Consider the following 26,781-nt stretch of genomic DNA (forward strand, 5'->3'; position numbering starts at 1 on the left):
GATTTCTTGAAGGAATTAAATAGCAATTGGGAGAATTTTGTGCAAAATATATTTTAAATATTGCACATAAAATCACAGGTCCTAAATTCATGAATTTTAGGTACAGAAAATCACTTGAAAATTCTTGCAGGAAAAAAGCCTTAATTATTGAATATATTTAGTTTTGTAAACTTTTGAGCACTGAAAATATTTTTTAAAATTTTATATTCAATTTTATATTTATTTTATAATCAATATTTTATTGATTATGCTCCCAATTTTTCCTCCTTTGCCCGCCTCCATCCAGCACCCTCTACTCCCTCAGACAATCCTCACACCTTGGTTCATGTCCGTAGGTCATGCATACAGGTTCTTTGGCTTCTCCATCTCCAAAACTGTACTTTACACCCCCATAACTATTTTTTAACTACCAATTTGAGCTTCTTAATCCCTTCACCTTTACACCCATTTCCCTACAACCCCTCCCATCTGACAACTATCAAAATGTTATCCTTCTCTATGATTCTGTTTCTGTTCTGCCTGTTTGCTTAGTTTGTTTTATTTTTAGATTAAATTGTTCATGGATATGCAATTATTGCCATTGTATTGTTCATAGTTTTGATCTTTTCTCTTAAGTAAGTCCCTTTAACATGTCCCACAATATTGGTTTGGTGATGATGAACTACTTTAACTTTTTCTTGTCCAGGAAGCTCTTTGTCTACCCTTTGATTCTAAATGATAGCTCTGTTGGATAGAGTAATCTTGGTGTAGGTCCTTGCTTTTCATCACTTTGAATATTTCTTACCAATCCATTCCAGCCTGGAAAATTTCTTTTGAGAAATCAGCTAACAGTCTTACAGGAACTCCTTTGTAGGTAACTACATGCTTTCTAACGCTGCTTTTAAGATTCTCTTTGTATCCTTAACCTTTGCCATTTTGATCATCTTGGTGTGGATCTCTTTGCATCCATCTTGTTTGACTCTCTTTGCTTCCTCAACTTGTATGTTTATTTCTTTCACCAAATTAGGGAAGTTTTCTTTCATTATTTTTTCAAAGATTTTTCCAATTTCTTGTTCTTTCTCTTCTTCTTGCACCACTACAATGGAACTATTGGTATGCTTGAAGCTGTCCCAGAGACTCCTTTCACCATCCTCATTTTTTTGGATTCTTTTTTCTTCTTGCTATTGTGGTTCATTGTTTTTTGCTTCCTTAAGTTCCAAGTCATTGATTTGATTCTAAGCTTCATCCACTCTACTGTTAGTTCCCTGTAAATTATGTTTTTATTTCCATTAGTATTTCCGTCATTTCTCAGTGGATCTTTTTTTATGCACTTGAGATACTCACTAAGTTCCTTCAGCATCCTAATAACCAGTGTTTTGAACTCTGCATCTGATAGATTGCTTATATCCATTTTGTTTTGTTCTTTTTCTGGACTTTTGTTCTGTTCTTTCATTTGGGCTGTTTCATTGTTTCCTCATTTTGGCAGCCTCTCTGATGTTTGTTTCTGTGTATTAGAAGAGCCCTATGCTTGCCTTGGTAGTGTTGCCTAATGTAGAAGGTATCCTGTGGCATCCAGGTGCACAACCTCCCCTATCATCCAAGCTGGGTACTTGAGGTATGCCCTCCATGTGGGCTGAGAACACCTTCCTCTTGTAGTTGAGCCTTGACTGTTGTTGGCATTTCAATGGGAGGGATTTACCCAGGCCAGATAGTTGCAAGGACTGGCTGTGACCACTAACTACCAACCTCTGTCCTCTGTGGAGAATCAGCTGTGCAAGGGCCCACTCCACAGAGCAAGGTTTACCTCAGCAGGTTTCTGATGCCCACTCGTGTTCTTTCTTGGACCACTTGGCATAAGCTGTAAACCAACCTGTAGTTGGCTGCTTCTTATGCTGGGATTGGAGGTGCCCTAGTGAGGCCAGGCTGTCAACCAACTCCAGGTGTGCTAATGCTAGGCCTGGGGCCACTTAGAAAGTTATGGGGGCTTTCTGAGGCCAGCTGATACTTGTTGAGTAGATATAGGAAGATCAGAAGCATTAACCGAAACAAACCATTCGTATAGAAAAGCCACTGATAACTGCTTGTGTGGGCCCATAAGCTGGGTGGGGCAGAATCTAAGGGAATCACCAGAGTGTGGCAAACAGTGTGAGGTAGGTTGATGGAGTCTCAGATATAGTGTGGTGTGGGGGAGGACTCAGAAGAGGAACAATGGCCTCTGCCAGCTGTTCTTTCTTAGAGAATGCTGTCCCCCTGCTCTTGCCTCGATAGTCACAGCTCAGTGAGACTGAGTCTGAATAAATCATGTATTGTCCCTTTAAGAGGCAGTGCCAGGGAATCCAGAAGTTTCTTCTACTGACTCAGTCTCCACTGGTTTTTATTGACAGAAGCCATGGGGACTTATCTTCCAGACACTGGAACCATAACCTGGGCCTAGTGTGAGCTGGAACCCTTCACTTCTGAGATATGCCTCCCAATTTTTATCTGCCACACATGGGTGGAGGATCAACCTGTTCCATGTCTTCACATCTCCACGATCTGCCCCTCCTACCAGTCTGGATGGATATGGTTTCTTCTTTAATTCTGTGGTTGCATAAAGACCTCCATTCCACTCAATTTCTGCCAGTTCTGTGTGATGGTTGTTCCATTATTTAGTTATAATTTTGAGGTGGTTGTGCAAGGAGAAAAGCCAAGTTTACCTTGGCCACCATCTTGGAGATCTCAGAGGCACTGACTACTCAGTATTGGGTCATTTTGGAAAAACACATGCATAAAGGTACTGACACCAGTTTAAAATATAAGTATGAGGCTGAAGGTAACAAGGTCACCTACATTGTAGTGTCTGTGTAGTTGCTCATCACCTCTCCAAGTTCAGTGAGGGAGTGATACTAATATTTACCTCGATGGACTTGCAATAAAATTACATGCTAAATAAGAAGCTAGAAAATGAACTAATTATGTTTAGAATTTTCTGGGTCTGTGGTTTGGTGTCTGTCATGAATTTTGTAAAATTCTCAGCCATTATTACTTCAAATGTTTCTTATTTTTCTTTCTCACCTTGTCTTTTTGGTATTCTTAATATTAATATATTGCAACTTTTTGAACTATCCCCCTGTTCTTGGTTATTTGGGTCCATATTTTCCATTCTTTTATATTTTTGCATTGAAGTTTTAGAAATCTGTATTGACATATCTTCTAGCTCACTGAATATTTCTCTGGTTATACCCAGTTTACTGATTCATTCATCAAATGCATTTTTATTTCTGTTACATTGTTTCAGTTTTTAGCATTTCCTTTTCTTTCTTACAATTTTCATCTCTGTGTTATGTTTTCCATGCTGTCCACTTTTTCTGTTAGGTCCCTTAGCATATTCATCTCAGCTACTTTAAATGCCTTGCCCAATAATTCCAAAAATTCTGCTATATCCATTCTAGATGTGATCTTTGCTTTGTCTTCTCAAATTTCTGTTCTCTTCCTTATAATTTAACATTCCTTAAAATCTGGAAATGATGTATTCCATAAAAGGAAGTGAAGAATTGAGACACATTGACCTTTAGTATGAGGTTTGAGATTATCAGTAGACTGTTTCTTTGTCGTAGTTGTGTAACATGCTAAAGCTTCTCTCTTGTTCTTGTTTTTATCACAGTTGTTGTCAATGCACTTTTTCTAGAGATTCATTAACTATGGTCTGAGAGCTTTAAATTTTTTGAGCTGTAACCTTGTTATCATACAGCACCCTGATTGATGTGTTGATAAGGTATGAGGGGCAGGGCAACCATTCTATAGTCCTACGTTTAATTTTCCAGCTAGTCTACACTGAGCCTCTAACCACTTGTAATTCCAATGTAAAGTCTTCCTACCAATATTGGTTGCAGCTGTAGGCTTCTGTTCCTGTGTTTCTGTTTCTGGGAAGTTATAAACCGATAGCTACCTGTCTCTTGTTCTCTTGTTTTTGAGGGAAAAGTTCGCCATGTGACTTTAATTCTGTGATGGATCTGAGACAATCTGTTGATTTATAGTGTTTAGTTTTTTCTTTTTTCTTGTTTTGAGAATGGAAGTGATGACTTCCAAGCTCATTACATGTCAGATAGGAAAAAAATAAAACTCTAGTTTTTTTTTCTTTTAATATTTAAAATTTCAAAATAAATTATAAAATCCTTAAAAAGACTTATTGAAGTAAAACTAATATCAATACCTTATAATTTAAAGAGTATCTGAACCTTTAAACCATTAAGATATGAAATTTATGTTTACTTATCTAAGGTAATTGATTCATTTATTATAATTCATCATATATAGAAGGAAAAATTCACAAGGGATTCCATGTTTATCATCAAAGAAATTTAATGTAATGTTAATATAGATTCAGATTTTAACATTTAATATTAATATAATATAAAGTTTGGGATGATTTAACTAAGTAACTGGAGGGATTTAGTTTGCTTCAGAGAACATGGAAATCTCTTACTGGCTTTAGAGATTTATTTATTAATAAAATTAAAATATAAGTCCTGAACTTCAGAATATTTTGAGAGCTTAAAATAAAAAAGCAAATATATTTTAAATGCTGTCATGACACATGAACCCTACAACTTGCATTTTTGCAAATGCTCCACATGTCTGGAGCCTGCAGCAGTAAATGATTAAGGATCAACTCATAAATTACTTTGGAAATGTGGTGGAGGTTAATTATCTGCCTCATTGGCCCCTCAAAATGGACAAACAGTAATCAATTTTGATGAAATTCACAAAGTACCTTCCATTATTAAATAATAGAGTAGCACTCACAGATATATCTCATTTATAAGAACAATTAAGTGGGTACTGAAATGTCATTAAGAGATTATGCTTATACATTTAATCACTCAACCTTCAACAGTTGTGTTGCTTAGGGAAACTACCAGTTCTAAACTGACAAAATGGTTTATGTGTTTTCCCAAATATTCTGCACTTAAATTAAATATCCTGAATAGATTCTAGTAACTGTTTAAAATACACCACTACAGGTGTCATGATTGCTTTATTGAAGTGATGAACTTGCTATATCTGATCATCACTGATTTATATGTATCAAACTGAGCTTGTTAGAAGGAATAAAGCCAATATTGAATCTAACATGGAAACTATGTGGTAGGCATAGTAGTCAACTCATCACCCCCAAAGATATCCCCTTTGAAATCTCCCACACCTTTGAATATGTTACCTTACCCCTGTCAAATATGTTACCTTACCTGGTAGGTATGAGTAATTAGTAATGTAAAAGTGGAATGAGTATCTTGGTCTATCAAATATAACCACAGGGGTTGTTATGAGTGAACAATGAATTCAGAAGGATCAGGGTCTGAAAGAGAGTTGAAGGTGCTATCCTTTTGACTTTGAAGATGGAGAAAAGGTTCATGAGCGACAAGCCACATGAAGGTCTTCAGAAGCTGAAAAAAAAAGAAAGAGAACAGATTTTCCTCTACAGTCTATAGAAACAATGCAGCTCTGTGAATAACTTGAGTTTAGCCCAGTGAAACTTATATATTATGGTTAGAGCTACAGTTCTAAATAAAGGAGTCAGGTGTGGCAGACTGTACTCGGAACCACTAAGATGCATTATCTTCCTCTATAAAATATTTTAACAGAGGGCAGAGCACTAAGCTAATATATTTATCAGTGCTCTCCCAAAAACATTTGTTGGAATTAAACCCAACTCCTTTCTTTAGGTCTGCAAAAACAGCATATTCTTGATGTCTGAGGACAACATAAAGATGAACCATTGCTATTACTATGTGCTAAGCAGTGTGTCAAATAAATCTTATGTATAAGTTAATGATCATATTAACTCTTTTATATAGATTTTATCTCCATTTTACAGATATCAAAATTATTTAATTATTTATTAAATAACTAAAAATGAACTAAAGAGTCTTCTAGTCTAATGATATTAGAATAAGTATTATGAAGACTACAAATGAGAAAGACACTGTTTCATGAATTTACATTGTTTGAAAATAGTACAATCTGGAGTATTCAGATGAGCATTTGCATCTTTAATTACTATTCAGTCTTGAATAATAGCCCTTGGCCTAGTGTTTGTATATTTGATGGATGATATCCTGTTTTACAGAGTATCCAAACAATGAGGGGAAATATAAAATTGAGTCTAGAGTCCATCATAAAATCATAAAATTGAGTCTGGAGTAGACTCTACTCTCGAGTCTAGAGTAGGGAAACCTTTCAAGTTTCCCCTACTTAGGAAGCTTATTGCAATGTGTCCTCATTTAGATAACTACCTTCTGAATCTTTCATCTGGTGAAGGTTTGTGTTTGTGAAGTGGGATGACAATTGGAGCCAAACTTACCTATAAATAATTCAAGATATACAGTTTTTCAGAGCATTAATTCCCTCATTGGTAAAAATGTTTACTCTTACAATTAGTATGTGATTTAATAAAGTAATGGCCATCACACACCTAGAAATGCTGGCAGAAACTAAAACAATAGGATTCCTGTTACTCTTTATTTTATATTTTTAAGGTAGCCATTAGTATAAGATCCACTTTATCTCAGTTTAGGGTGTTTGTGAGATGTAATTTAGGTTATATATCTGAAAATCTCACTAACCAAGTTTGCTTGCTTAAATCCTATGCCTTTTTCCCTTTTTGGAAATTACTTGTGGGGAAGCAAAGGAGGTTTTTCCTTCTTTCATGTTCTTAATTGTCTGAACTGTGTTTGACAGAGTCGAGCTCATAGCCCTGAGAGGTTGCAGATAGCTGCTAATAGGTCCATTTGATATAATAACTGGGGTGTAATTGCTCCTCAGTTCTATAGCTTTGCGAGGAGATTATTACTGCTCTCTCAAAGCTACCTCAGAGTCAGCTGTTTAAACAATGAAATTTTGTCAAAGTAGGCCTTTATGACAATTTTCCTCTCTATAGTTGAAGTTAATGACTCCATGAATTCAGTTTATTTTCTTCTTTTAGTTTGCTGATAGCTGTTGAAATTCTTTCAGAGTTACTGCTAAAGGTCCAGTGTAGTTGTCTTTCTCCCTTGACTACCTTTTAACAGGAGTAAGTTGGTTTTCAAAGATGAAATATAACAGGAAAACATTTTCAATAGATTCTGATTTAATAAAATTTGTAATAGAAGTATGGTCTTTTTACATTTTGTCCTTGAGATGTTTGGAAAAACATTTTTATTTTATAAGTCTCTTTGTTTTACAATTTTAGCAAAAATTCAGCCTACATATTTTATTTCTGCATGCTACTCTGTATACATTTTGGTATTTTTTTCTTATGATTCATGGTCATATACTTAATAATTGAATAAATCAAAATGTAGTTAGAACGTGTAGAACAAATTTTAAAATGTTTTTAGAATTTGGTCCACTTTGTACTTCATCCGATTACTGTAAAATTTTGCATTCTATTTTCCCAGCAGCAATAATATATCTTATATTTGAGTCAGCTGTATTCACTGTAAGACTTTCCCTGTAGGTCTGGATTTCAAAACATAAAAAATATGATCTCAATGAGCTATTTTAGTACTTAAAAGACAGTGTATTGGGAAGGACAAATTAAATTTTCACAATGGTATTTGTTGGCATTTATTAGCATAAAATATGGTGCATTTACTTTTAATTTATTATTAAATAGAATACACCACAAGTAGCAATGCTTTCTCAGTATAATAGTATGTTTTTCATGATATACATTTGTCAAACAGTTCAAAATTATTATGAGCAAACTATGAATAAGCAAATGAGTGAATGGTGTTAATTTACATCAAACTATGAAGAAAATATTTGACTTCCAGGAGAGGGGTGGGGTCCATTTGGTAGCAGTATCTTGTTCCCTGTAATGAGGCCATTCTGTAACAGTATGACTTATTTTTTTCCATGTAGGGGTATAAACTGCATCACATTAAGAGTAACCAGTGTAATCACTGAACCAATTCCCTATCTGCTTAAGGAAGACTATCAGATTCCTGCATTATCCTCACTTCACAATATTTCTTGGTCTCTCAAGATTATGTCAAACACATAATCCTCTTGTGTCCTTTTGCCCAGTTTTCCTCATTGACTCTTGTTGTTTCAGAAGCCACTTGAGATTGTATTTTGCTACTGCTGCTGTTACCCTCCTTACAGCAAAGAACTCTACTGAAAGTCCTTTTGTTGTCAAACATTTCAAGGTGCCAAGCCATGCTGTCTTCCACATAAAAGTGGGAAGAATTCTTCTTTCTCTACTTTTCTCACACTGTTACTAACTGGGCACACCCCCCTCAGAAATGATTCTTGTGTTTTAGAGTCCATCATGAAAACAGTTGCTTTATTTTCTGTACACAGACTTCACGTGTTTTCTCCATAAAATACACTCATAAGGTTATGGTGAATAGAACATTTTCACTGTTTGAGACAAACTTCATAATGACTTCCAAGGCTTCTATAAACCCTCCTGCAAAAACTTCTGTGATGAGTAAATTCTCTATCAGGGGGTTTTATTTGCTACATCACATCAGTCCAGTATTTTAGAATCAGAAATAAGGGGCAACTTAGGCTGCATTTGCACTGAAATCTCATTGAAAGCAAAAGTATACAAAAATGATTTTTAAAGTTGTCCTGTTTAGACCATGTGCAAATGCTAATGAAGGAAATTTATAAAAGATTCTTGCACAGTATTTTATAACTTATGCCAGGAACATTTAATATTTTTTCTGAATTTAAGGTTTTAACTAAAAGAAAAGAAGCCTGTGGGCTTTATGGCCAATTCCATAATAGATGGACTTACTTAACCTACTCTTTTACTCAGTTCTTCCAATAAGAAGATGATTTTGCTTCCTATGGCAGCAGTAAACTCTCTAAAAATATGCTTGTATTCTTGTGTAGTCTATGGTTGAAATAAGTTGAATGGAAAGCACAAAATGATTCACAATTGTGTTTTAATGATATTTCTCTCTAATAATTCAAGATATGCCTCTGAACTCAGAGAAAATGTAAAAAATATTATTCTCGTATATTAAATATTTTGTATTATTTATCTCAAAACACTTTTAGATTCTTACATTGAGGTGGCCAAAAAGTTCTTTTTTTTTTCCCATAAGATGACTCTAGTGGTGCTTAGTTCTCTTTAACCTCATTCAAAACCATTTTGTTAGATTGCATTGTGACAACTATCATATTACCATGCATTTAAAAATAAACTTATCAAAATTGGTAAATTTTTGTGTAGCCATTTAATATTGAAGATGGAAGAAAATATGCAACATTTTCAGCATATTATACTTTATTACTTCAAGAAAGGTAAAAATATAACTAAAACAAACCAAAAAAATTTGTGCTGTGACTGAGTGAATGTGTCAAAAGTGGTTTGTGAAGTTTCATGCGGGAGATTTCTCACTGGACCGTCCTCCATGGTCAGGTAGACCAGTTGAAGGTGATAGCAATCAAATTGAGACATTAATTGAGAATCAATGTTATACCCATGGGAGATAACCAACATACTCAAAATATCCAAATCAATAAAGTTATTGATGTAAATGAAAAATGGGTCTTATATTTCACAGAAAAAATTAAATGGACTTTTTGGACAACCCAGAATTTATTGATCTAAAGATATAAGATGAATTAATATATGAATAAATAATAATTATACAACTTTATTGTGACACATAAAACAATATTAGCATATATTTTTGTTCAATTTTGAGATATCAGAGGATTTTTCTAAGAGTCAATTGTAAATACAAATTCATATTTGATACATACATAAGGAAACTATTTATCTGCCTATATAATAATATATCTGCTTATCTGTTTATCTATCTACCAACGTAATTGTCATTGAAACCATATAAAGCAGATACATGTAGATGAGCGGAGATTGAGTACAAATTTCTGAGTAACACCATCATAGAAACAAAACCATAGAAAAAAGGAAACCTGTATCTTACCAAACGTAATGATCAAACAGAGAAATTTTAAAAAGTGAGAGGAATGTCCCTAATTGCTTTATACAACATCCATTTCCTTAAAATGATTTTTTAAAGATTTTATTTATTTATTTGTGTACAGAGGGGAAGGGTGGGAGAAATAGAGATAGAGAAACATCAATGTGTAGTTACCTCTCGAATGCCCCCTACTGGGGACCTGGCCCATAATCCAGGCATGTGCCCTGACTGGCAATTGAACCAGAGACCCTTTGGTACACAGGCCGGCACTCAATCCACTGAGCCACAGCAGCCAGGGCTCAAAATCATTTTGTGTGTTGTGTTTAAACAAAATATTGGATTTACTGATTTATTTGTTTGAAATCATAGTTACAGCTGTCATTCAACTGTACCACCTTCCTGCAATTATGTAAATACTTTCTGGTTAACTTAAAGAAAAATAGTCACATTCTTTTTTTTTTTTTACTTAACTTTGGAATGTAAACAATAAAAAATTAAAGTGATCTTCTTTATAAATAATACAAGTTTTGATGTGTTTAATTTTGATCTAATTGGATGACACACTGCAATTCAGATAGAAATATTTGATAAAGTTTAACTTGCATTATTTTCAGAACAGGTAAAGACTTAGCAGCATGACTTGTTTCAGAAAAATACAAGGTTTTCAATACGTTGACATGTAATGCTTTGCAGAAATTGCTCCAAGAATCTTACTAGTAAGGCTACACTGTATTCCATTTATTAGAAGTTTGGCTTCTATCGAATCCATTCTCACATTCATTGTATTTTTAGAGAGTAGAAGGAATTTTACGAATATTAACTAAACATCAGTGTATTCTATTTGACATTGGACAGGTGCAGTTTTAAGGCCATTCGAATGTATAGAATATCTTAAATGTCATCTGTTGTGAAATTTATTATTATCTTTTACTCACATGTGAAATAAATGTTTTATAAATAATATTATTTGTTCAAATATAGAAATCAATAATATATGTGTACATGACATTACATTTGTTACCAGCCATGGCTTGATTAAGACAATAATTATGTATGCTTTCTATAGATTAGTTCTAAAAAGATTTTGCAGGAATCCTATATATTTTTTTAATAAAGGTTTTTATTTATTTATTTTCAGAAAAAGGAGAAGGGAGGGAAAGAGAAGGAGAAAAACATTGATGTGAGAGCCTCTTGCTCATACCCAACTGGGGACCTGGCTACCAGCCCAGGCATGCGCCCTGACAGGGAATCAAACCAGCAACCTTTTGTTTCACAGGCTAGTGTTCAATCCACTGAGCCACACCAGCCAGAGAAATCCCATATATTTCAAAGAAGTAGATTTCTCTTTTTTTTATTTTCACTAATCATTAGTGACTAAGCATAGCTATTCATTTTATTTGTCAATCTTGAAAACTCCTTGAGCTCAAAATAACCAATTAATGGGAAAACATCGAAGGCACTTCAGATATCTTCCTTTTGAATTTTAGCTGAAGTTGCACTAATGGCTCCTAAGAGCCTCAATAATAGATTTCTCTCCATATTTAGGCTGAATTCTGATAAAAATACAGGAGCTTTATGAATGTACTTTTCATTTTGCTAATATTTAAAATAATATGTGGTTTTTCCAACTTATTTATGTAACATGATCTTTTTATGAAATTTCTGTTGTGAAAACATGCTTAAAATGAATGAAATATGTACTTCTACTTCAAAATTAACTTTCAGAGATACTTTACAAACAAAATATATTTTAAAATACTAACACTAAATTAATGGAATAATTATAAATCAAAGTAAAATTGGATGCCTTAGTTACCTACCTCTTTATTTTTTACATTTTATTTCTTTAAAATATTTTATTGACTATGGTATTACAGTTGTCCCATTTCCCCCCCCTTTATTCCCTTCTACCCTGCACACCCTCTCCCACCTGCATTCCCCCCCTTTAGTGCATGTCCAGGGGTCATACATATAAGTTCTTTGGCTTCCACATTTCCTATACTATTCTTAACATCCCCTTGTCTATTTTCTACCCACCATCTATGTTACTTATTTTCTGTACCTTTTCTGCTGTCTCTTCCTCTCACTCCCCCAATGATTAACCCTCCATGTGATTTCCATTTCTGTGAATCAGTTCCTATTCCAGTTGTTTGCTTAGTTTGTTTTTGTTTTTGTTTTTAGGTTCAGTTGTTAATAGCTGTGAGTTTGTTGTCATTTTACTGTTCATATTTTTATCTTCTTTTTCTTAGATAAGTCCCTTTAATATTTCATATAACAAGGGCTAGGTGATGATGAACTCCTTTAACTTGACCTTATCTGAGAAGCACTTTACCTGCCATCTCATTCTAAATGATAGTTTTGCTGGATAGAGTAATCTTGGGTATAGGTCCTTGCCTTTCATGACTTCAAATACTTCTTTCCAGCCCCTTCTTGTCTGTAAGGTTACTTTTGAGAAATCGGCTGACAGTCTCATGGGAACTCCTTTGTAGGTAACTGTCTCCTTTTCTCTTGCTGCTTTTAAGATTCTCTCTTTATCTTTAATCTTGGGTAATGTAATTATGATGTGCCTTGGTGTGTGCTTCCTTGGGTCCAACTTTTTGGGGACTCTCTGAGCTTCCTGGACTTCCTGGAAGTCTATTTTCTTTGCCAGATTGGGGAAGTTCTCCTTCATTATTTATTCAAATAAGTTTTCAATTTCTTGCTCTTCTTCTTCTCCTTCTGGCACCCCTGTGATTTGGATATTGGAATGTTTAAAGTTGTTACAGAGGTTCCTAAGCCTCTCCTAACTTTTTAAAATTCTTTTTTCTTCATTTTGTTATGGTTGAATGTACATTTCTTCCTTCTGGTCCAAACTGTTGATTTGAGTCCCAGTTTCCTTCCCATCACTGTTGGTTCCTTGTACAATTTCTTTTATTTCACTTTTCATAGCCTTCATTTTTTTCCTCTAATTTGTAACCATACCCAACCAATTCTGTGAGCATCCTGAATACCAGTGTTTTGAACTCTGCATTTGATAGGTTGGCTATCTCTTCATTGCTTAGTTGTATTTTTTCTGGAGTTTTGATCTGTTCTTTCATTTGGGCCATTTTTTTTTTATCTCAGTAAGTCTGTTACATAGTAAGGGGCAGAGCCTTAGGTGTTCACCAGGGTAGGGTAACCCACCTTGCTGCCTTGTGATGCTGTATGTGAGGGAGGCGTCTATGAGGGAACAGTTCTGCTTGCTCTGCTCTCTGCCCATTTTCAGTCACTTCCTCTGCTACCCACAATCAAATTGGGCCCTTCTGGTGCTCATTCCCTGGTGGATGGGTTTGTGTATGTTCTAGGACCCTGTGGTTCTCTCCAATGAACTCTCCTGTGAGGCTGGGAGTTTCTACCACTTCCACCTCAACCCCTAAAGGTGTTTTCAGTCAGAGGCTTTGAGGCTTTATTTCCTGGCACGGAAACCATGGGTTGCTCAGTCTGTCTCACTCCCTAGTTGTTCCTCCCCATTGATCTACACGCGAATGTGGGACCGCACAGTCCACCAGCCGCCACCTCGCCAGGAGTCCTCTCCACCCCTCCGCCAGTCTCCACCCCTCCTACGGGTCTGGTTGAATGTTTCTTCTTTTAACTCCTTTGTTGTTGGACTTCCATACAGTTCGATTTTCTGTCAGTCGTGGTTGTTTTTGTTTTTAAAGTTGTTGTTGCCCTTGTTTTGGTTGTGGGAGGAGGCATAGTGTGTCTACCTATGTTTCCATCTTGGCCAGAAGTCTATTTTTTACGTTTTAATCAGAGACAAGCAATAGCCATTAATCAAATATAATCAATAATCAATCAGCACTGAGCCTCTACCTCTTCTCAGCAACTACATTGGCTAATAAGGTACTGAGAGATAAGGCTAGTTACCATTAAGATTCACCCTGCCCCATGGTGTTAGCAGGGTCCAGTAGAAGCTAAGTCTACATGCCCGTGTAGCATCAGTATGGCAGAGCAAAGTGGTTTGAATTCCAGTGTTTAGTATTCCAATCTTCTTCCTGACCTGCTCTGGTTTGAGCAGAGTTCAGAGAGGGTGGTGAACTTACACATGCACTAAAAGGTAATGAAGCACTATAAGTTGGTGCCCCACTTCTGCAGGAAAGGTATTAGCAGGGCTGTGAATCTGAACTTCCACCCCATCCATCTGCAGTGAAGTACTGTGATAGTGTAAGTCAGAAGGGCCTGTCAGTGAGAAGCTGAACATACACACCCAGCCAGACATCATGCTGTATGTCATAAATGCCCTTCTTGATTAAAAAAAATAGTATGATAATATAATATACAAACACCAAACATACAATCAAAACTTACTGACTATATCAAGAAGAAGGCAAATCACAAATTGAATGAGAAAGGACAATAAAATATTTCAACTACAGGATAAGCCAGATGTTGGAATTAAATAGTAAGGATTTCAAAAAAGATATAAAAATTGCTTTAACACATTTACTTGAAAATTGGAAAAAGAAAATCAAAGCAAAAAAATAAAAATAAATAAAAATCAAATGAAAATTGTAAAAATAAATAAAATAACACAAAATTTTAAATGTGATGCATTTGTTCAATAGTAAGAGATAAAAATGGTATAATCAATCAGTGAACTAGAGAATAGATCAATAGAATATACTCAATGTGAAGCACATAGAGAAAACAAACTGAAAAAATGATGAGTCTTAGGGTTCTGTAGGACAACAAAAAATACCTAATATTCATATCATTGAATGGATAGATTCCTTAGCTATAACATTTATATAGATAATGAGAGAATTGGACTGAGAAAATAGTCAAGGAAATAATGGATAGAAACTTCCAAAAGCTGGATAAAGACATAAATTCAAGTTTGCTAAGTGAACACCACATAGGATAAACCAAAGAAATACACATTAAAAGATTATAATTAGCTCTGGCTGGTGTGGCTCAGTGGATTGAGTGCCAGCCTGTGATCCAAAGGGTCTCTGGTTCAATATCCAGTCAGGGCACATGCCTGGGTTACTCACCAGGACCCTGGTGGAGGGGTAGTGTGTGAGAGGAAACCACACATTGATGTTTCTCTCCCTCTTTTACTCCCTCCTTTCCTCTCTGTCAAAAAATAAATAAATAAAATCTTTTTTAAAAATCCCATAAACTTTGGAAGACTAAGTACATGAAAGAAATCTTGAAAGCAACCAGAGAGAAACAGCACATAATATAGGGAGGACCATCAATTCAAATGAGAGCAGATTTTTCATCTGAAACCATGGTGACTGGAGGAAGTGGTACACCATCAACTACTGAAAGAAAAGCACTGTCAACAATTAATTTAGTGGCTGTTGAAATATTCTTTAGGAATGAAGGAAAGTCAAGACATTTATAGACAGAGAAGATATAAGAAAATTATCAGTAATCCTGCCTTTAGTGAATGGCTAAAGAATTTTTTTAAACTAAAAGGAAATTATAACAGAAAAAGGCTAGAACTTCTGACAAGGAAAACATAAAAATGTAGTAAATATAATAGGTTTTCTTCGTCTTGGTTTCTTAATTTATGTTTACTGGTTGAAGCTAACACAGCATTGTATGCTGTGGTTCTTGGATGTAGAAGGAATACATAAGTCATTTGTATTTTAAATGTTAGAAAGATAGAAGCAACTAAATGGAAGTAAAACTTGTACACTGCACTTAAAGTAGTAAAATGTCAATACTGGTAAAATGTTATATACAAAATATATAAAATATATTACGTTGTGAATATATAATTCATATGTTATGCATTATACATTATGTGTATAATGTATTCATAGTTTTATAACTATGTATTAAGCCAGCATATTAAAATAAAATATTAAGTTGATATAAAGTCAAACAGAGAAATCCACAATCATTGCAAAAATATAACACCTATCTAATAGCTAATCAACAAGTAGGAAAAAATCATAAAGTTTAAAAAGTATCTGAACACTAATAACTACCAATATCTAAACAGAGTAGACAACAACCAATCAAACAGAACTCACATTCTTTTTGAGAGCACATAGAACATTTCTCCAAGAGAACCATGTATTGAGCCATAAAACCTAAACAGATTTGGTGAGGTTGGACTCATTCTTCTCATGTACTCCAACCACAATGGAATTAAATTAGATATTGATAACAAAAAGATAATTAGAAATGTCATAAAGTTCTTTAATTTAAACCATATAATTACTGTTACTAAAATCTGATAAAGACATTTTGAAAGAAAACACATTTATTTCATTATCAATAATTCAAATTCTTTAAAAAATAGCAAATTGAAATCAGGGTTATATAAAATCTAAATATATTACAACTTGGGCTCATTTCAGGAGTGCAATTGTAGTTTAACATTTAAAATTCTTTCAAAGAAAGATACAGGAAGAAGACAACCATTAGTGAATTGACACAAAGATGTCAATGTCTACAAATTAACATACAAATTCCATATATTTCCACTCTGGCTGGTGTGGCTCAGTGGATTGAGTGTTGGCCTGCAAACCAAAAGGTCCCCAGTTCGATTCCCAGTCAGAACTCATGCCTTGGTTGGGAATCAGATACTCTGTTTGTTTTTCTTCCCCCGACTTTCTCTGCCTACCTCTCCCATCTCTAAAAATAAAAAAAAAATAAATTCTTTAAAAAATAAATTCAGTGCAATTCTATTCAATGTTCCCTGAGATTTTTTTAAAATTTTTATTGTTATTCAATTACAGTTGTATGCCTTTTCTCCCCATCCCTTCACCCCACCCCAGACAAACCCCCTCCCTCCCCCACCTCCACCATCCCCCTTGATTTGGTCCATGTGTCCTTTACAGTAGTTCTTGTAATCTCCTCTCCTCACTGTCCCCTCCCCACTCCCCCCTGGCTATTGTTAGATTGTTCTTAACTTCAATGTCTCTGGTTATATTTTGTTTGTTTTTTTCTTTTGTTAATTATGTTCCAGTTAAAGGTGAGATCATATGGTATTTGTCCCTCACTGCCTGGCTTATTTCACTTAGCATAATGTTCTCCAGTCCCATTCATGCTGTCGCAAAGGGAATAAGCTCCTTCTTTCTCTCTGTTGTGTAGACAAAGCAAGAGGGATCACAATACCTGATATCAAACTGTATTACAAGGTTGCTATAATCAAAATAGCCTGGTACTGGCATAAAAACAAGCACATAGACCAATGGAACACAACAGAGAGCCCAGAAATAAACCCAAGTCTTTTTTTTTTGTTATATAATATATTATTATATTTTATTTTGATTATTTCTTTGTTATTTGTTGCATTAGTCTCACTGTTATAATTCTTTTTTTTTAATTTTTATTGTTATTCAATTACAGCTGTGTGCCTTTTCTCCCCTTCCCTCCACCCCACCCCAGCTGAACCCACCTCCTTCCCCCACCCCCACCATCCCCCCCGATTTCGTCCATGTGTCCTTTATAATAGTTCCTGCAATCCCCTCTTCCCACTGTCCCCAACCCACTCCCCCCTGGCCACTGCTAGACTGTTCCCAACCTCAATGTCTCTGGTTGTATTTTGTTTGCTTTTTTCTTCTATTGATTACGTTCCAGTTAAGGGTGAGATCATATGGTATTTGTCCCTCACCGCCTGGCTTATTTCACTTAACATAATGCTCTCCAGTTCCATCCATGCTGTTGCAAAGGGTACAAGCTCCTTCTTTCTCTCTGCTGCGTGGAATTCCATTGTGTAAATATACCATAGTTTTTGGATCTAAACAGGTGTTACAGGTTAACTCAGAAATTAATATGAACACTTTCTAATTTTAAAATTGAATTTGAATCATTGTGTTATTCAGTTTTTCCTTGCAAAAATATTGATGGAGCCCCTGTGATGTATACTATGCAACCAAGAGCTAGTAATAACAATGAAGACATATTTCTTAACGCTTAGTGAGTTGCAGGTTGCGATATGGCTTCTGGCAACTCAGATGGTTGGTAAGGCATCTTTGAAGAGTGCTCTGTACTATGATGGAAATTCAAATATATCACCATGCCTTACAACTTTGCATTAGGTTGATCTGTGTATGTAGAAACAAACTTAAAAAAGGTAGAGGGAGGAAATTATTGTCAATGTCATGGATTATAAGTGTCAGAGCTTATATTCATATCCAGGAGTAATCTAACATTTCCCTATACCTTGGATTGTAAATATCCTAATTTCATTTCATTATAATTAGACATACTTTTTTGAAGTCATTGACTCACCTTCAGCTACTCTAATTAAAAGAGAAGTGTAAAATTAATAGACAGAAATGCAGAAGCAGGAACATTAGTACACAAGAACTCTAATAAGAGTTTGATAATCTTATCTTTGAAGGTTTGCTAGCAATATTCACTTTCTTTCTACCAGAGATATTAATTTTCTGACAAAAATGAAAACTGCCATCTGACCAGCCAGATGGTCCTGCAGTGGCAGAATTTTCAGGTCCAAAGTATATCAGTTATACCCCACAAAGTTTACTCAAATACATAAAATATGGGTTATTAATTTACTAAATATGATAGACATGTTACCAAACCCTCACATTTTTATTCAGCTGAAATTAGACATAGAAATGCCTACTGATATTTTCATAGGCAGCCTTTAAAATAGTAAGTATCTAAATAAAACAAATGAAAAATAGAATAATTTTTGCCCTATATTCTCATTTCTGAGGCAGTATCACCTGAGCAGGAACAGTTGGTTTAAAGGAATATCCTGAGTAGCATAACACACCAACAGGCTAAAATTACTTTCCAGTATGTCACCTTCAAGCTGGTGCCTAGTTCCTGTCTTCTTACCGTATGCTTTCTTTTTATACCCATATTGTGCTTGTTGCCTTGCATTGCATCAATAGTAAAACATTTTTTTTTACTCTTTTATAAGGTCCCAAAAACAATTCCATGGGGATCAGTTTTTATTGAGGGGTTTTACTTTTCTTTAATATTATATTTTTAACTATTAAAAATTATATTAATTGGCCTAAGCATTGATGAATGGCAATACTCTCTCCTAGAGGAACAAACTTTCTAAATTTCTAGGTTTCAAAATCTTGGCATATGTTAAGATGTATCTTAAAAGCCGTATCCTTCATCAATCACTCTTTGATTTTGTCCTTTAAACATTAACAAATTTGTGTTTCTTGCTTTCAAATTTATTATTTATTAGTGAGTCCCAATGAGCACTTGTCAATAACTAATCTATAAAATTTTAAAGACAAATTAAGGGCAAATATCTTATTTTATACTTTTATGCCCCAATTCCAAACATTCCAGACCATTTTAATGATAACATATCCTCAATAAATGTACTGAACAGAGAGGCTTAAAATAACTTCTTCATTATTTTCTATTAAAATGAATTTTAATTTTATATATACTTCAGAAAACTCCTTTGATTCATAGTATCATAATTCATAGTTTATTCTTCCTGCTCTAAAACAAATGTAAGAGGGATGATTTCACTTACAACAATAAGTTATAACTCATTTTGGAAATTATGTTTAGGTTGATAATGAATAAAAAAAGATAGTCCCTACATTGTTTCTTATTAAAATATGACCATGTGACCTATTAAATATATTTCCATGCAAACAGAATTTTGAACATATTCTGAAGCTCTATCAATTACCATTTGATTTGCTTAATTTAATATCTTGGTTGAGCTTAAATATATCAACCATCTTGAGATATTCATAGAATATGAGTCCAAATTCTTAATATATTCTGTAATTACTTATGTATCCTGACATTTGGTATCTACAGAAATATTCTTAATATCAATGAAAACTAAATATCAACTTGGGATCCACTTAAAACCAAAATATCTAGATGAAAAGAAGGGAAAAGTAAAGTAATTACTTTATCTAAGGGCTGCCAGCCATTCATGTTACAAAATTGGCTAATAAGATGGTGGAGTCTCTAACAAGTCATTATTTCATGACTCCCAGGAAATGTGATGGTAGCAGACACTCTTAAAATATCATTGAAATCTTTGAAAAATTAGCAGACAGGCAAAGAGAAGATACTGTGTGAGGCATTTATTCCTCAGGATAAAATCACTGGATTTTAACATAATTCCAGAGAATCAAAAAAACTGGGATTTAGATGGTGAATATCACCATGTAACAACCATTTGAAATCTTAGCCAAACCAACCCTCAGAGGATTGATAAGTTGTGTTCTCTAGGTAAAAAGGGCCTGTTCTCAGTGAGCACTCAGGTTCATCAATATTATGTGAAAATTGGATGGGGTGTGAGGCTCAGAAATCAAGTTAATTAGTTGAAATTGGTAAACAATGTAAAGAGTAATGCAATGTGTCATTTTTATATAAAAGCAAATGCAAATTTAGTATGTAAAAAAGTAAAATCACATGACTTTTTCTCACAAAAAGTGTGGTTTAAAATCAATTTCAAAATGCAGGGGAAAGGAATCAAATTTCAGATTATACTTCCAGCCTGCCGGGATGAAATATATTCACTTGTCTCTGAATCTATTTCACCACAAAAACTTGTAAGCCACTGTTATTAAATGCTAATATTAAGACTGAATTTTTTCTCAAATATTGAGGCTGAATTCATGAAGTCAATATCATGAACTGTGGAGAGTCTAAAATTTTACTTCACTAGTTCTACAAGTTAGCCTGCTGTAGGTTCATGAATGCTGGTAGAAGACAAGATTCCTGGGTCAGAGTCAAAGAACTTTATTGCTCGTAACAGCAAGCAGCATGATCTTCACGTTTGTGCCAGTTTCCTTTGTCCCTCAGGTCCCACAGGGCTGATGCAGAATGGCTCAGAAAGATGCTACCTATGAACTATCTTTCGTAATGGACTACAGGCAAAAAGCTTGATCTTTACACAAGAAGGCGACATTATCTTTCTTATACTGAATAGTAAATAAACCTGCTCTCAGCTTTGAACGAAAGCAAAACACTTATCTTGTAGGTATTTTGCTATGTCATTGAAGATAGTCCTGAACAAAAGCCATCTGTGCCTCTGCTTACCAGATATGCAATAAGGTGAGAGTTCCATGGAAAATTGTTTTCAACAATATACATCCTTTTTTTCTACAATGGATTTGCTTGTGGTGAATTGTCCCATTAGTACATTGTTCTATCACACATTCTAATTAACCAACCTGACATAGTTTGGGACAAAGTCATTTCAACTTTTTTTTATATACAACATATAATTCAGGCTACTATTAGCAGGACTCCAAGAGTAAAATACAACCAAGCTGCCATATTAACTTCAAATAACTCCCTAGCATCCCAGACCCAATCAGGTGAAAAAATATTACAACCTCTACCTTGGCCCTCAAGGAGGAGGTGTAGACCAACACTACCACCACAAACCAACTTGGCCAGTGAGGTGAGGCTGGCTGGCATGTTTTCCATGTCAGAAGTGGTGTTTCTGTAAACACTTAAAGGTCTCTTATGACCACCTGTGCTGCACAAGGCAGTATGTTTTGGGGAGGGAGACAATTTAATTAATGCTTGGTTTCCACGTAAAAAGTACAATTCTGAGGGTACATGTAATGACTCTGGAAAGAATGTATTGATTACAGTCATTGCAAATGAAACATTTGCTGGAAAGTAGAGGTTGACAGTGCTTCTAGTGTGGCCTCCTAGGTATTATATGGGCTTTATAGAGGCTGGTATTTGTTGTTAGAGGAATTGTCTCAGGATAGGGATTCAAATCAGACCTATTTGTCCTCACTAATATTTGTGTGGCACCCAGGTGTCCTGGTGAATGGGTGAGTGATGTATGAGGAACAGGAGTAGGGAAGCTATCTGAAACAGTACAATGGTGTTTTGTTCCAGAGCTATAGTAAGGTCTTGCTGTTTCTGATAGTCTCTGAATAATGTTACAAGAAATGGCTGCTAAATTATGATAAAGCTCTTTAGCCAAAATTGCAGAATGCAGTGTTATATTTAAGGTATTTGAAAGAATTTAAAAGATCTTAACTATGGTGTTTTCACAATGAAGACTTCTGGAATGGCTCTGATAACAAAACATCTTTAAAGGTTTCCCATCCCTCATACTTCCCAAGGACCTATATTCCTTTCTTAGATGAATGGGTTACTATTCTCCTTTGACTGTTACAAAATCTGTGTGTCCCATTAGAGTAACTATAAGTTCACCATTTTTCTACTATCCTGCTTTCACCCATACTTTTTATCCAAAATGACTAACAACAATAGGGTCAGAGAATTTTTATAAAACATAAAGAGGCCCATTATGTATCTCAAATTGGACCATGTGGACCACTAGAGTGGAACTTGGTGAGCAGGGTTCTGACACAAATAATCATTATCATGAAGCTCCAACGAAAGAACTTAGGTAACGAAACCAGAATTGATTTGAATGCCCCAAGCTTACTCTGGCTACATTGCCAACCATGGCTTATAACAACCAAGCTGACTTAAAGTTGCCATTAAGGCAACTAAAGAAGCATCAAGGTCAGGAAAGTTCAGGTGGAATTCTGAATTCTCAAAATAAGGTACTATAATACCTGATCCCTTTTCCTAATTATTACTCAAAAAAGGGCTGAGAGTAGATGACCCCTTTCTGTGAACAGCATTCAGTGCTGCCTTACTTGAGTGTAAAGCAAGAAGAAGTGAGTAATGTTGGGTGAGAACTCATCTTGGATTAATGTTTGAGGAGGCCATTTTAACACTCAAAACTATGTACAGTATGCCATGGATGGCAAAGAGTGAGGAATTTCCATCAAGTGTATTGTCTTTTATCCTATTTCTGAGTTGACTTTGTAATTTAAAAAAATATTGGCAGGCTGAAAATTAATTATGTATGTGAAAATATAATATAGATTAGTTATAATATTCAAAATGGTGTCCCCAAAGTTAGTTGTTCTGACTGGAAAACAAACTGTGTAATCTGAAAAATAGATTATATTTCAGTGAGGTAAAAAGCAAAACCAAAAACAATTTGCAGGGCATTTTAAGGTTGACACATACCATTTTAGACACAAGTGTGGCTAAATTTACACCTCTGTGGCTAAAATGATATGTGTGAAGAGATTATCGAAGATGAAGATATAAAGTAACTGAAAAGCAATTATGTCCAATCCGTGTACACTATTAATATATCTGTGATAATAGACTGACTGTAGTCTAAGTGCCAAATCATTAGGGAATTTGAGAAAGTAACTTGGTTCTCTGAGTTGATGGTGATGAGAAAGAGTAGTTTATGTAGACAGATTGAATTTAAAATAGACTAAAAGCAAAATAAGCAGAGTATTTGCACAAATTTAAAGGAAAACTAAATGCTTAAAGGCAGCATTGAGATGAAATGTATGCGAGAGAGAAAACAGAGCATAGAGTATAACATGTCAAAGGAACTCTAAGGTATAGCGCTGGGAAGGGTTTTTGCATCTGCATTGTCTTCCTTAAGTGTAGTGAACAAATAATTAAGTGATATGTATATATATTTTCTGCCTTCATGTATTTGATGGACAAGATGTTACTGGCTGATAATGACATTATGGTGTTTTATTTCCTCCAATAAAAATGTACAGGGCATCATCTAAATGATGAAATGTATGTTGGAACAGCTGCTTCTAAGTATAAACAAAAGACAGTATGGTATTTTTGCCTTTGAATATGGACAAATATGAAAAATTATGGTGATTAAGATGGATTATGCCTATTTTTTGAAAAACAAAATGTCCTAATATGAAGTTAGAGTTGAATAGTAAAAGGAACTTAAATTGTAACTCATTCAAGAACATTAATATTTAAGTTTGTAACATGTTGAATTTCTTAAGTTGCTTTGAACATGTTTAATTCAATAGAAAAGGCATATATGCACCTATACAATTTTTATAGTTTTTAGTCTTCACTTTTTAACTTTAAAGAAATGTAAATTTTAAAAGAGAACTGTATAATTATTTATTAAAACAATTACTAGAAACAATGACAAAACAACTTATTACATAGTATACTATTACATAGTATAAAGTATAACATTAAATGTATTATTTAAAATCCTGCTCAGATTAAAGCTTAGGCTCAGGCTTTACAAGTGAATTCTCATCAAGTCTACAGGATGTATTACAGGCTATAGTAACAGGTAATAAAATTATCAAATGCCACTTAAGGTATATATTCCCTGTTTTTCCCATGGAAAGAAAAATACAGGAACACTATGTAGATTGCAAAAGAAGGAATTTCTAACTGAAAAACATGGTGTGACAAGGTAATATTATTTCAACTTAAATCCATATACTAATACTAACAGGTAAAGCACATGATTTTTATAGTGTTTATATATACACTGTAATCCAGATTTTTAAATTGTGTTTGGATGTTTATGGAAATACACTGATTTTTTTTGGATCATGATCATTAAAATTACTGCTTTGGAAATAATTCTGTAGTAGAATTAATAATATTTAGTTCCCAGGGGGGAAAAAAACACTATAGATCCAAAACATGTCTATAGTGGCAGTGAACAACCAATTGAGTACATTTTAAAAATAATTTTAAAACATAAAAGTTAAAGTATAAAATATAAGCTAAATTAATATGAATTAATATAAACTATATATAGAGTAAAACAATACATGCAAAGAGATGTAAGAAAAGTAAATGGGAAAGAGAGCAAAAGGAGAGAAAGAGGAAGAAGAAAAATTAAAATGAGCATTAGTTGATAACTTAATCATCAAGAAGTTGGAAAGTACTTTGTGAAGATATAAAGAGAATAATATGCTAATCCTGCAAGTAGAAAGGTTTGTGAGAAACCATCACTGACTGAAATCAATCCTCTCTTCCCCCAAAATTACAGTGACACCTTTGGCATGAATTTAGTGACCTTTATATATTCTGGATATAAACTGTTTATCAGGTATGTGGTGTGCAAATGTTTTCTCCTAATCTCTAGGTAACTGTTTCATTCTGTTGATTTCCCCATTGTTTGCATGTTTATTAGTTTGATGTAATTGCACTTACCTGTTTTTGCTATTGTTTCCTGTGCTTTTAATATTGCATCCATACATCCGATAAAGAGTTAATATCCAAAATACATAAGCAACTCCTAAAACTCAATAGCAACAAAACAACCCATTTACAAAATGTGCAAAGGACATTAATGGACATATTTCCAAATAAGACATTTAGAAGCCCAACAGGAGTATGAAAAAGTGCTCAACATCACTAATTATCAAGGAAATACAAATTGAAGTGACAACGAGTAGTCATATCATGCCTGTTAAGATGACTATTATTATTAAAAAGTAAAAGAAAAAGATAAGCATCAGTGAGAATGTGCAAAAATTGAAACTTAAAAAATTGTGCATCTGTTACAGAAAATAGTATGGAGGTCCTTCAAAATATTGAAAATAGAATTACCAAATGAACCAGTATGACCACATCTGGGCATACCCACATCTGGGTATACATTGAAAATATCTGAAATCAGTATCTCAAAGTGATAGCTGCATTCCCATATTTATTGTAGTATTATTCACAATAGTCAGATATAGAAAAAACTGAAATGTCCATTTACAAATGAATAAATAAAGAATATGTGGTATATGAGGTCTATCCAGAAAGTATCCAGCTATGAAAAATAGAGACATTTATTGAAGAAGATATAAGATACAAAAAACATTGTACATAGGAGAATGATGCCTCAGTCTTCTTCAAGTAGGTACCTTGGGACCTCACACAGTTCTCTCAGCATCTCTTCCAATGCTCAAAACACTCTGCAAAATACTTTGTTGGAATTGCCAACAGCTGCCCCATTGTATTTCCTGAATCTTATCGACAGCCTGAAATCTCTTTCTTTTCAAAGGTGATTTTAGTTTGGGGAAAATCCAGAGGTCACAGGGCACCAAATCTGGGCTGTACAGGGCTGGATCATCTGGGTGATTTGATGTTTCACTGAAAAACTTTTCACGAGAAGTGATGCATGAGCAGGCGCATTGTCTTGATATAGTGGGCAATCACCATTTTCCCACATCTGCTGCCGTTTTGGTCTAATTGCATTTCTCAACTGATGAAGAGCATTGAGGAAGTACTCCTCATTAACTGTTTGGCCTGGAGGGGTGTACTCATGATAGACAATACCTTCCCAATCAAAAGACACAGTTACCATGGTCTTGATCTTGCTGCAACTGTGCTGTGCCATCTTTTGGTATGGAGAACCAGGCAACTTCCATTGAGATGACTGGGCCTTTGTATCCAGATCATACTTGTAGCCATCGACCATGGTTCATCTCTGATTATGACCTTCTTAAGGTCTCTGAGCTTCTTAAGAGCTTCTCTGGTTCATCAGTAGCAGTTTGAACCATCATTGACAACTGTAGCACAATTTTCCTTCTGTTTTGGTGGCAGAAGCTGTAGAATGAATTTTGCAACAATATGTTTCATGTCAAGATCCAGTGTCAAAATCTCACACAGTAATTTTTGGAATCTTGAGATCAGCTTCTAGTTCTCACACAGTCAGTCACTGATCTTTGTTGATTGTAGCCTGTACACCTACAACATTCTCAGGTGTTCTGCTTGTTGCAGGTCTTACAGAACATGGATCTTTTCAACAGATTCTTGATCATCTTTGAAATGCTTCTGCCACACTTTTATTTGTGCTGCACTCATTGCATCATCTCTGAAATCCTTCTGAATCATCCAAATAGTTTCTGCAGAGGAATGAGCAAGCCTAATGTAAAATTTGATGCAGATTTTTTGCTTAACTCGCTCAGTCATTTTGAATGTGACAGCAACACAGTACACATGGTCACTCAAAGGCATCTAATACCCTCACTGACTAGTACAGTGAAGTTGTCATTGTTCATGCATGCACATTCCAGTCCCCTCACCTTGGCTACCAGGTTACATTGGTATCACAGAAACCATTCTCCTCATATTAATA

At 34.6% G+C, this 26,781-nt stretch overlaps 1 pseudogene; it reads right to left on the reverse strand.

Annotated features, from left to right (window-relative positions):
* LOC112299811 (ribosome biogenesis protein BRX1 homolog pseudogene) overlaps window positions 1-26,121 on the reverse strand; it is a 44,352-nt pseudogene extending 18,231 nt beyond the window's left edge.
* Between the last annotated feature and the right edge of the window lie 660 nt (window positions 26,122-26,781).

This window comes from Desmodus rotundus, chromosome 6, assembly GCF_022682495.2.
Source record: "Desmodus rotundus isolate HL8 chromosome 6, HLdesRot8A.1, whole genome shotgun sequence".
Classification (NCBI taxonomy): domain Eukaryota; kingdom Metazoa; phylum Chordata; class Mammalia; order Chiroptera; family Phyllostomidae; genus Desmodus; species Desmodus rotundus.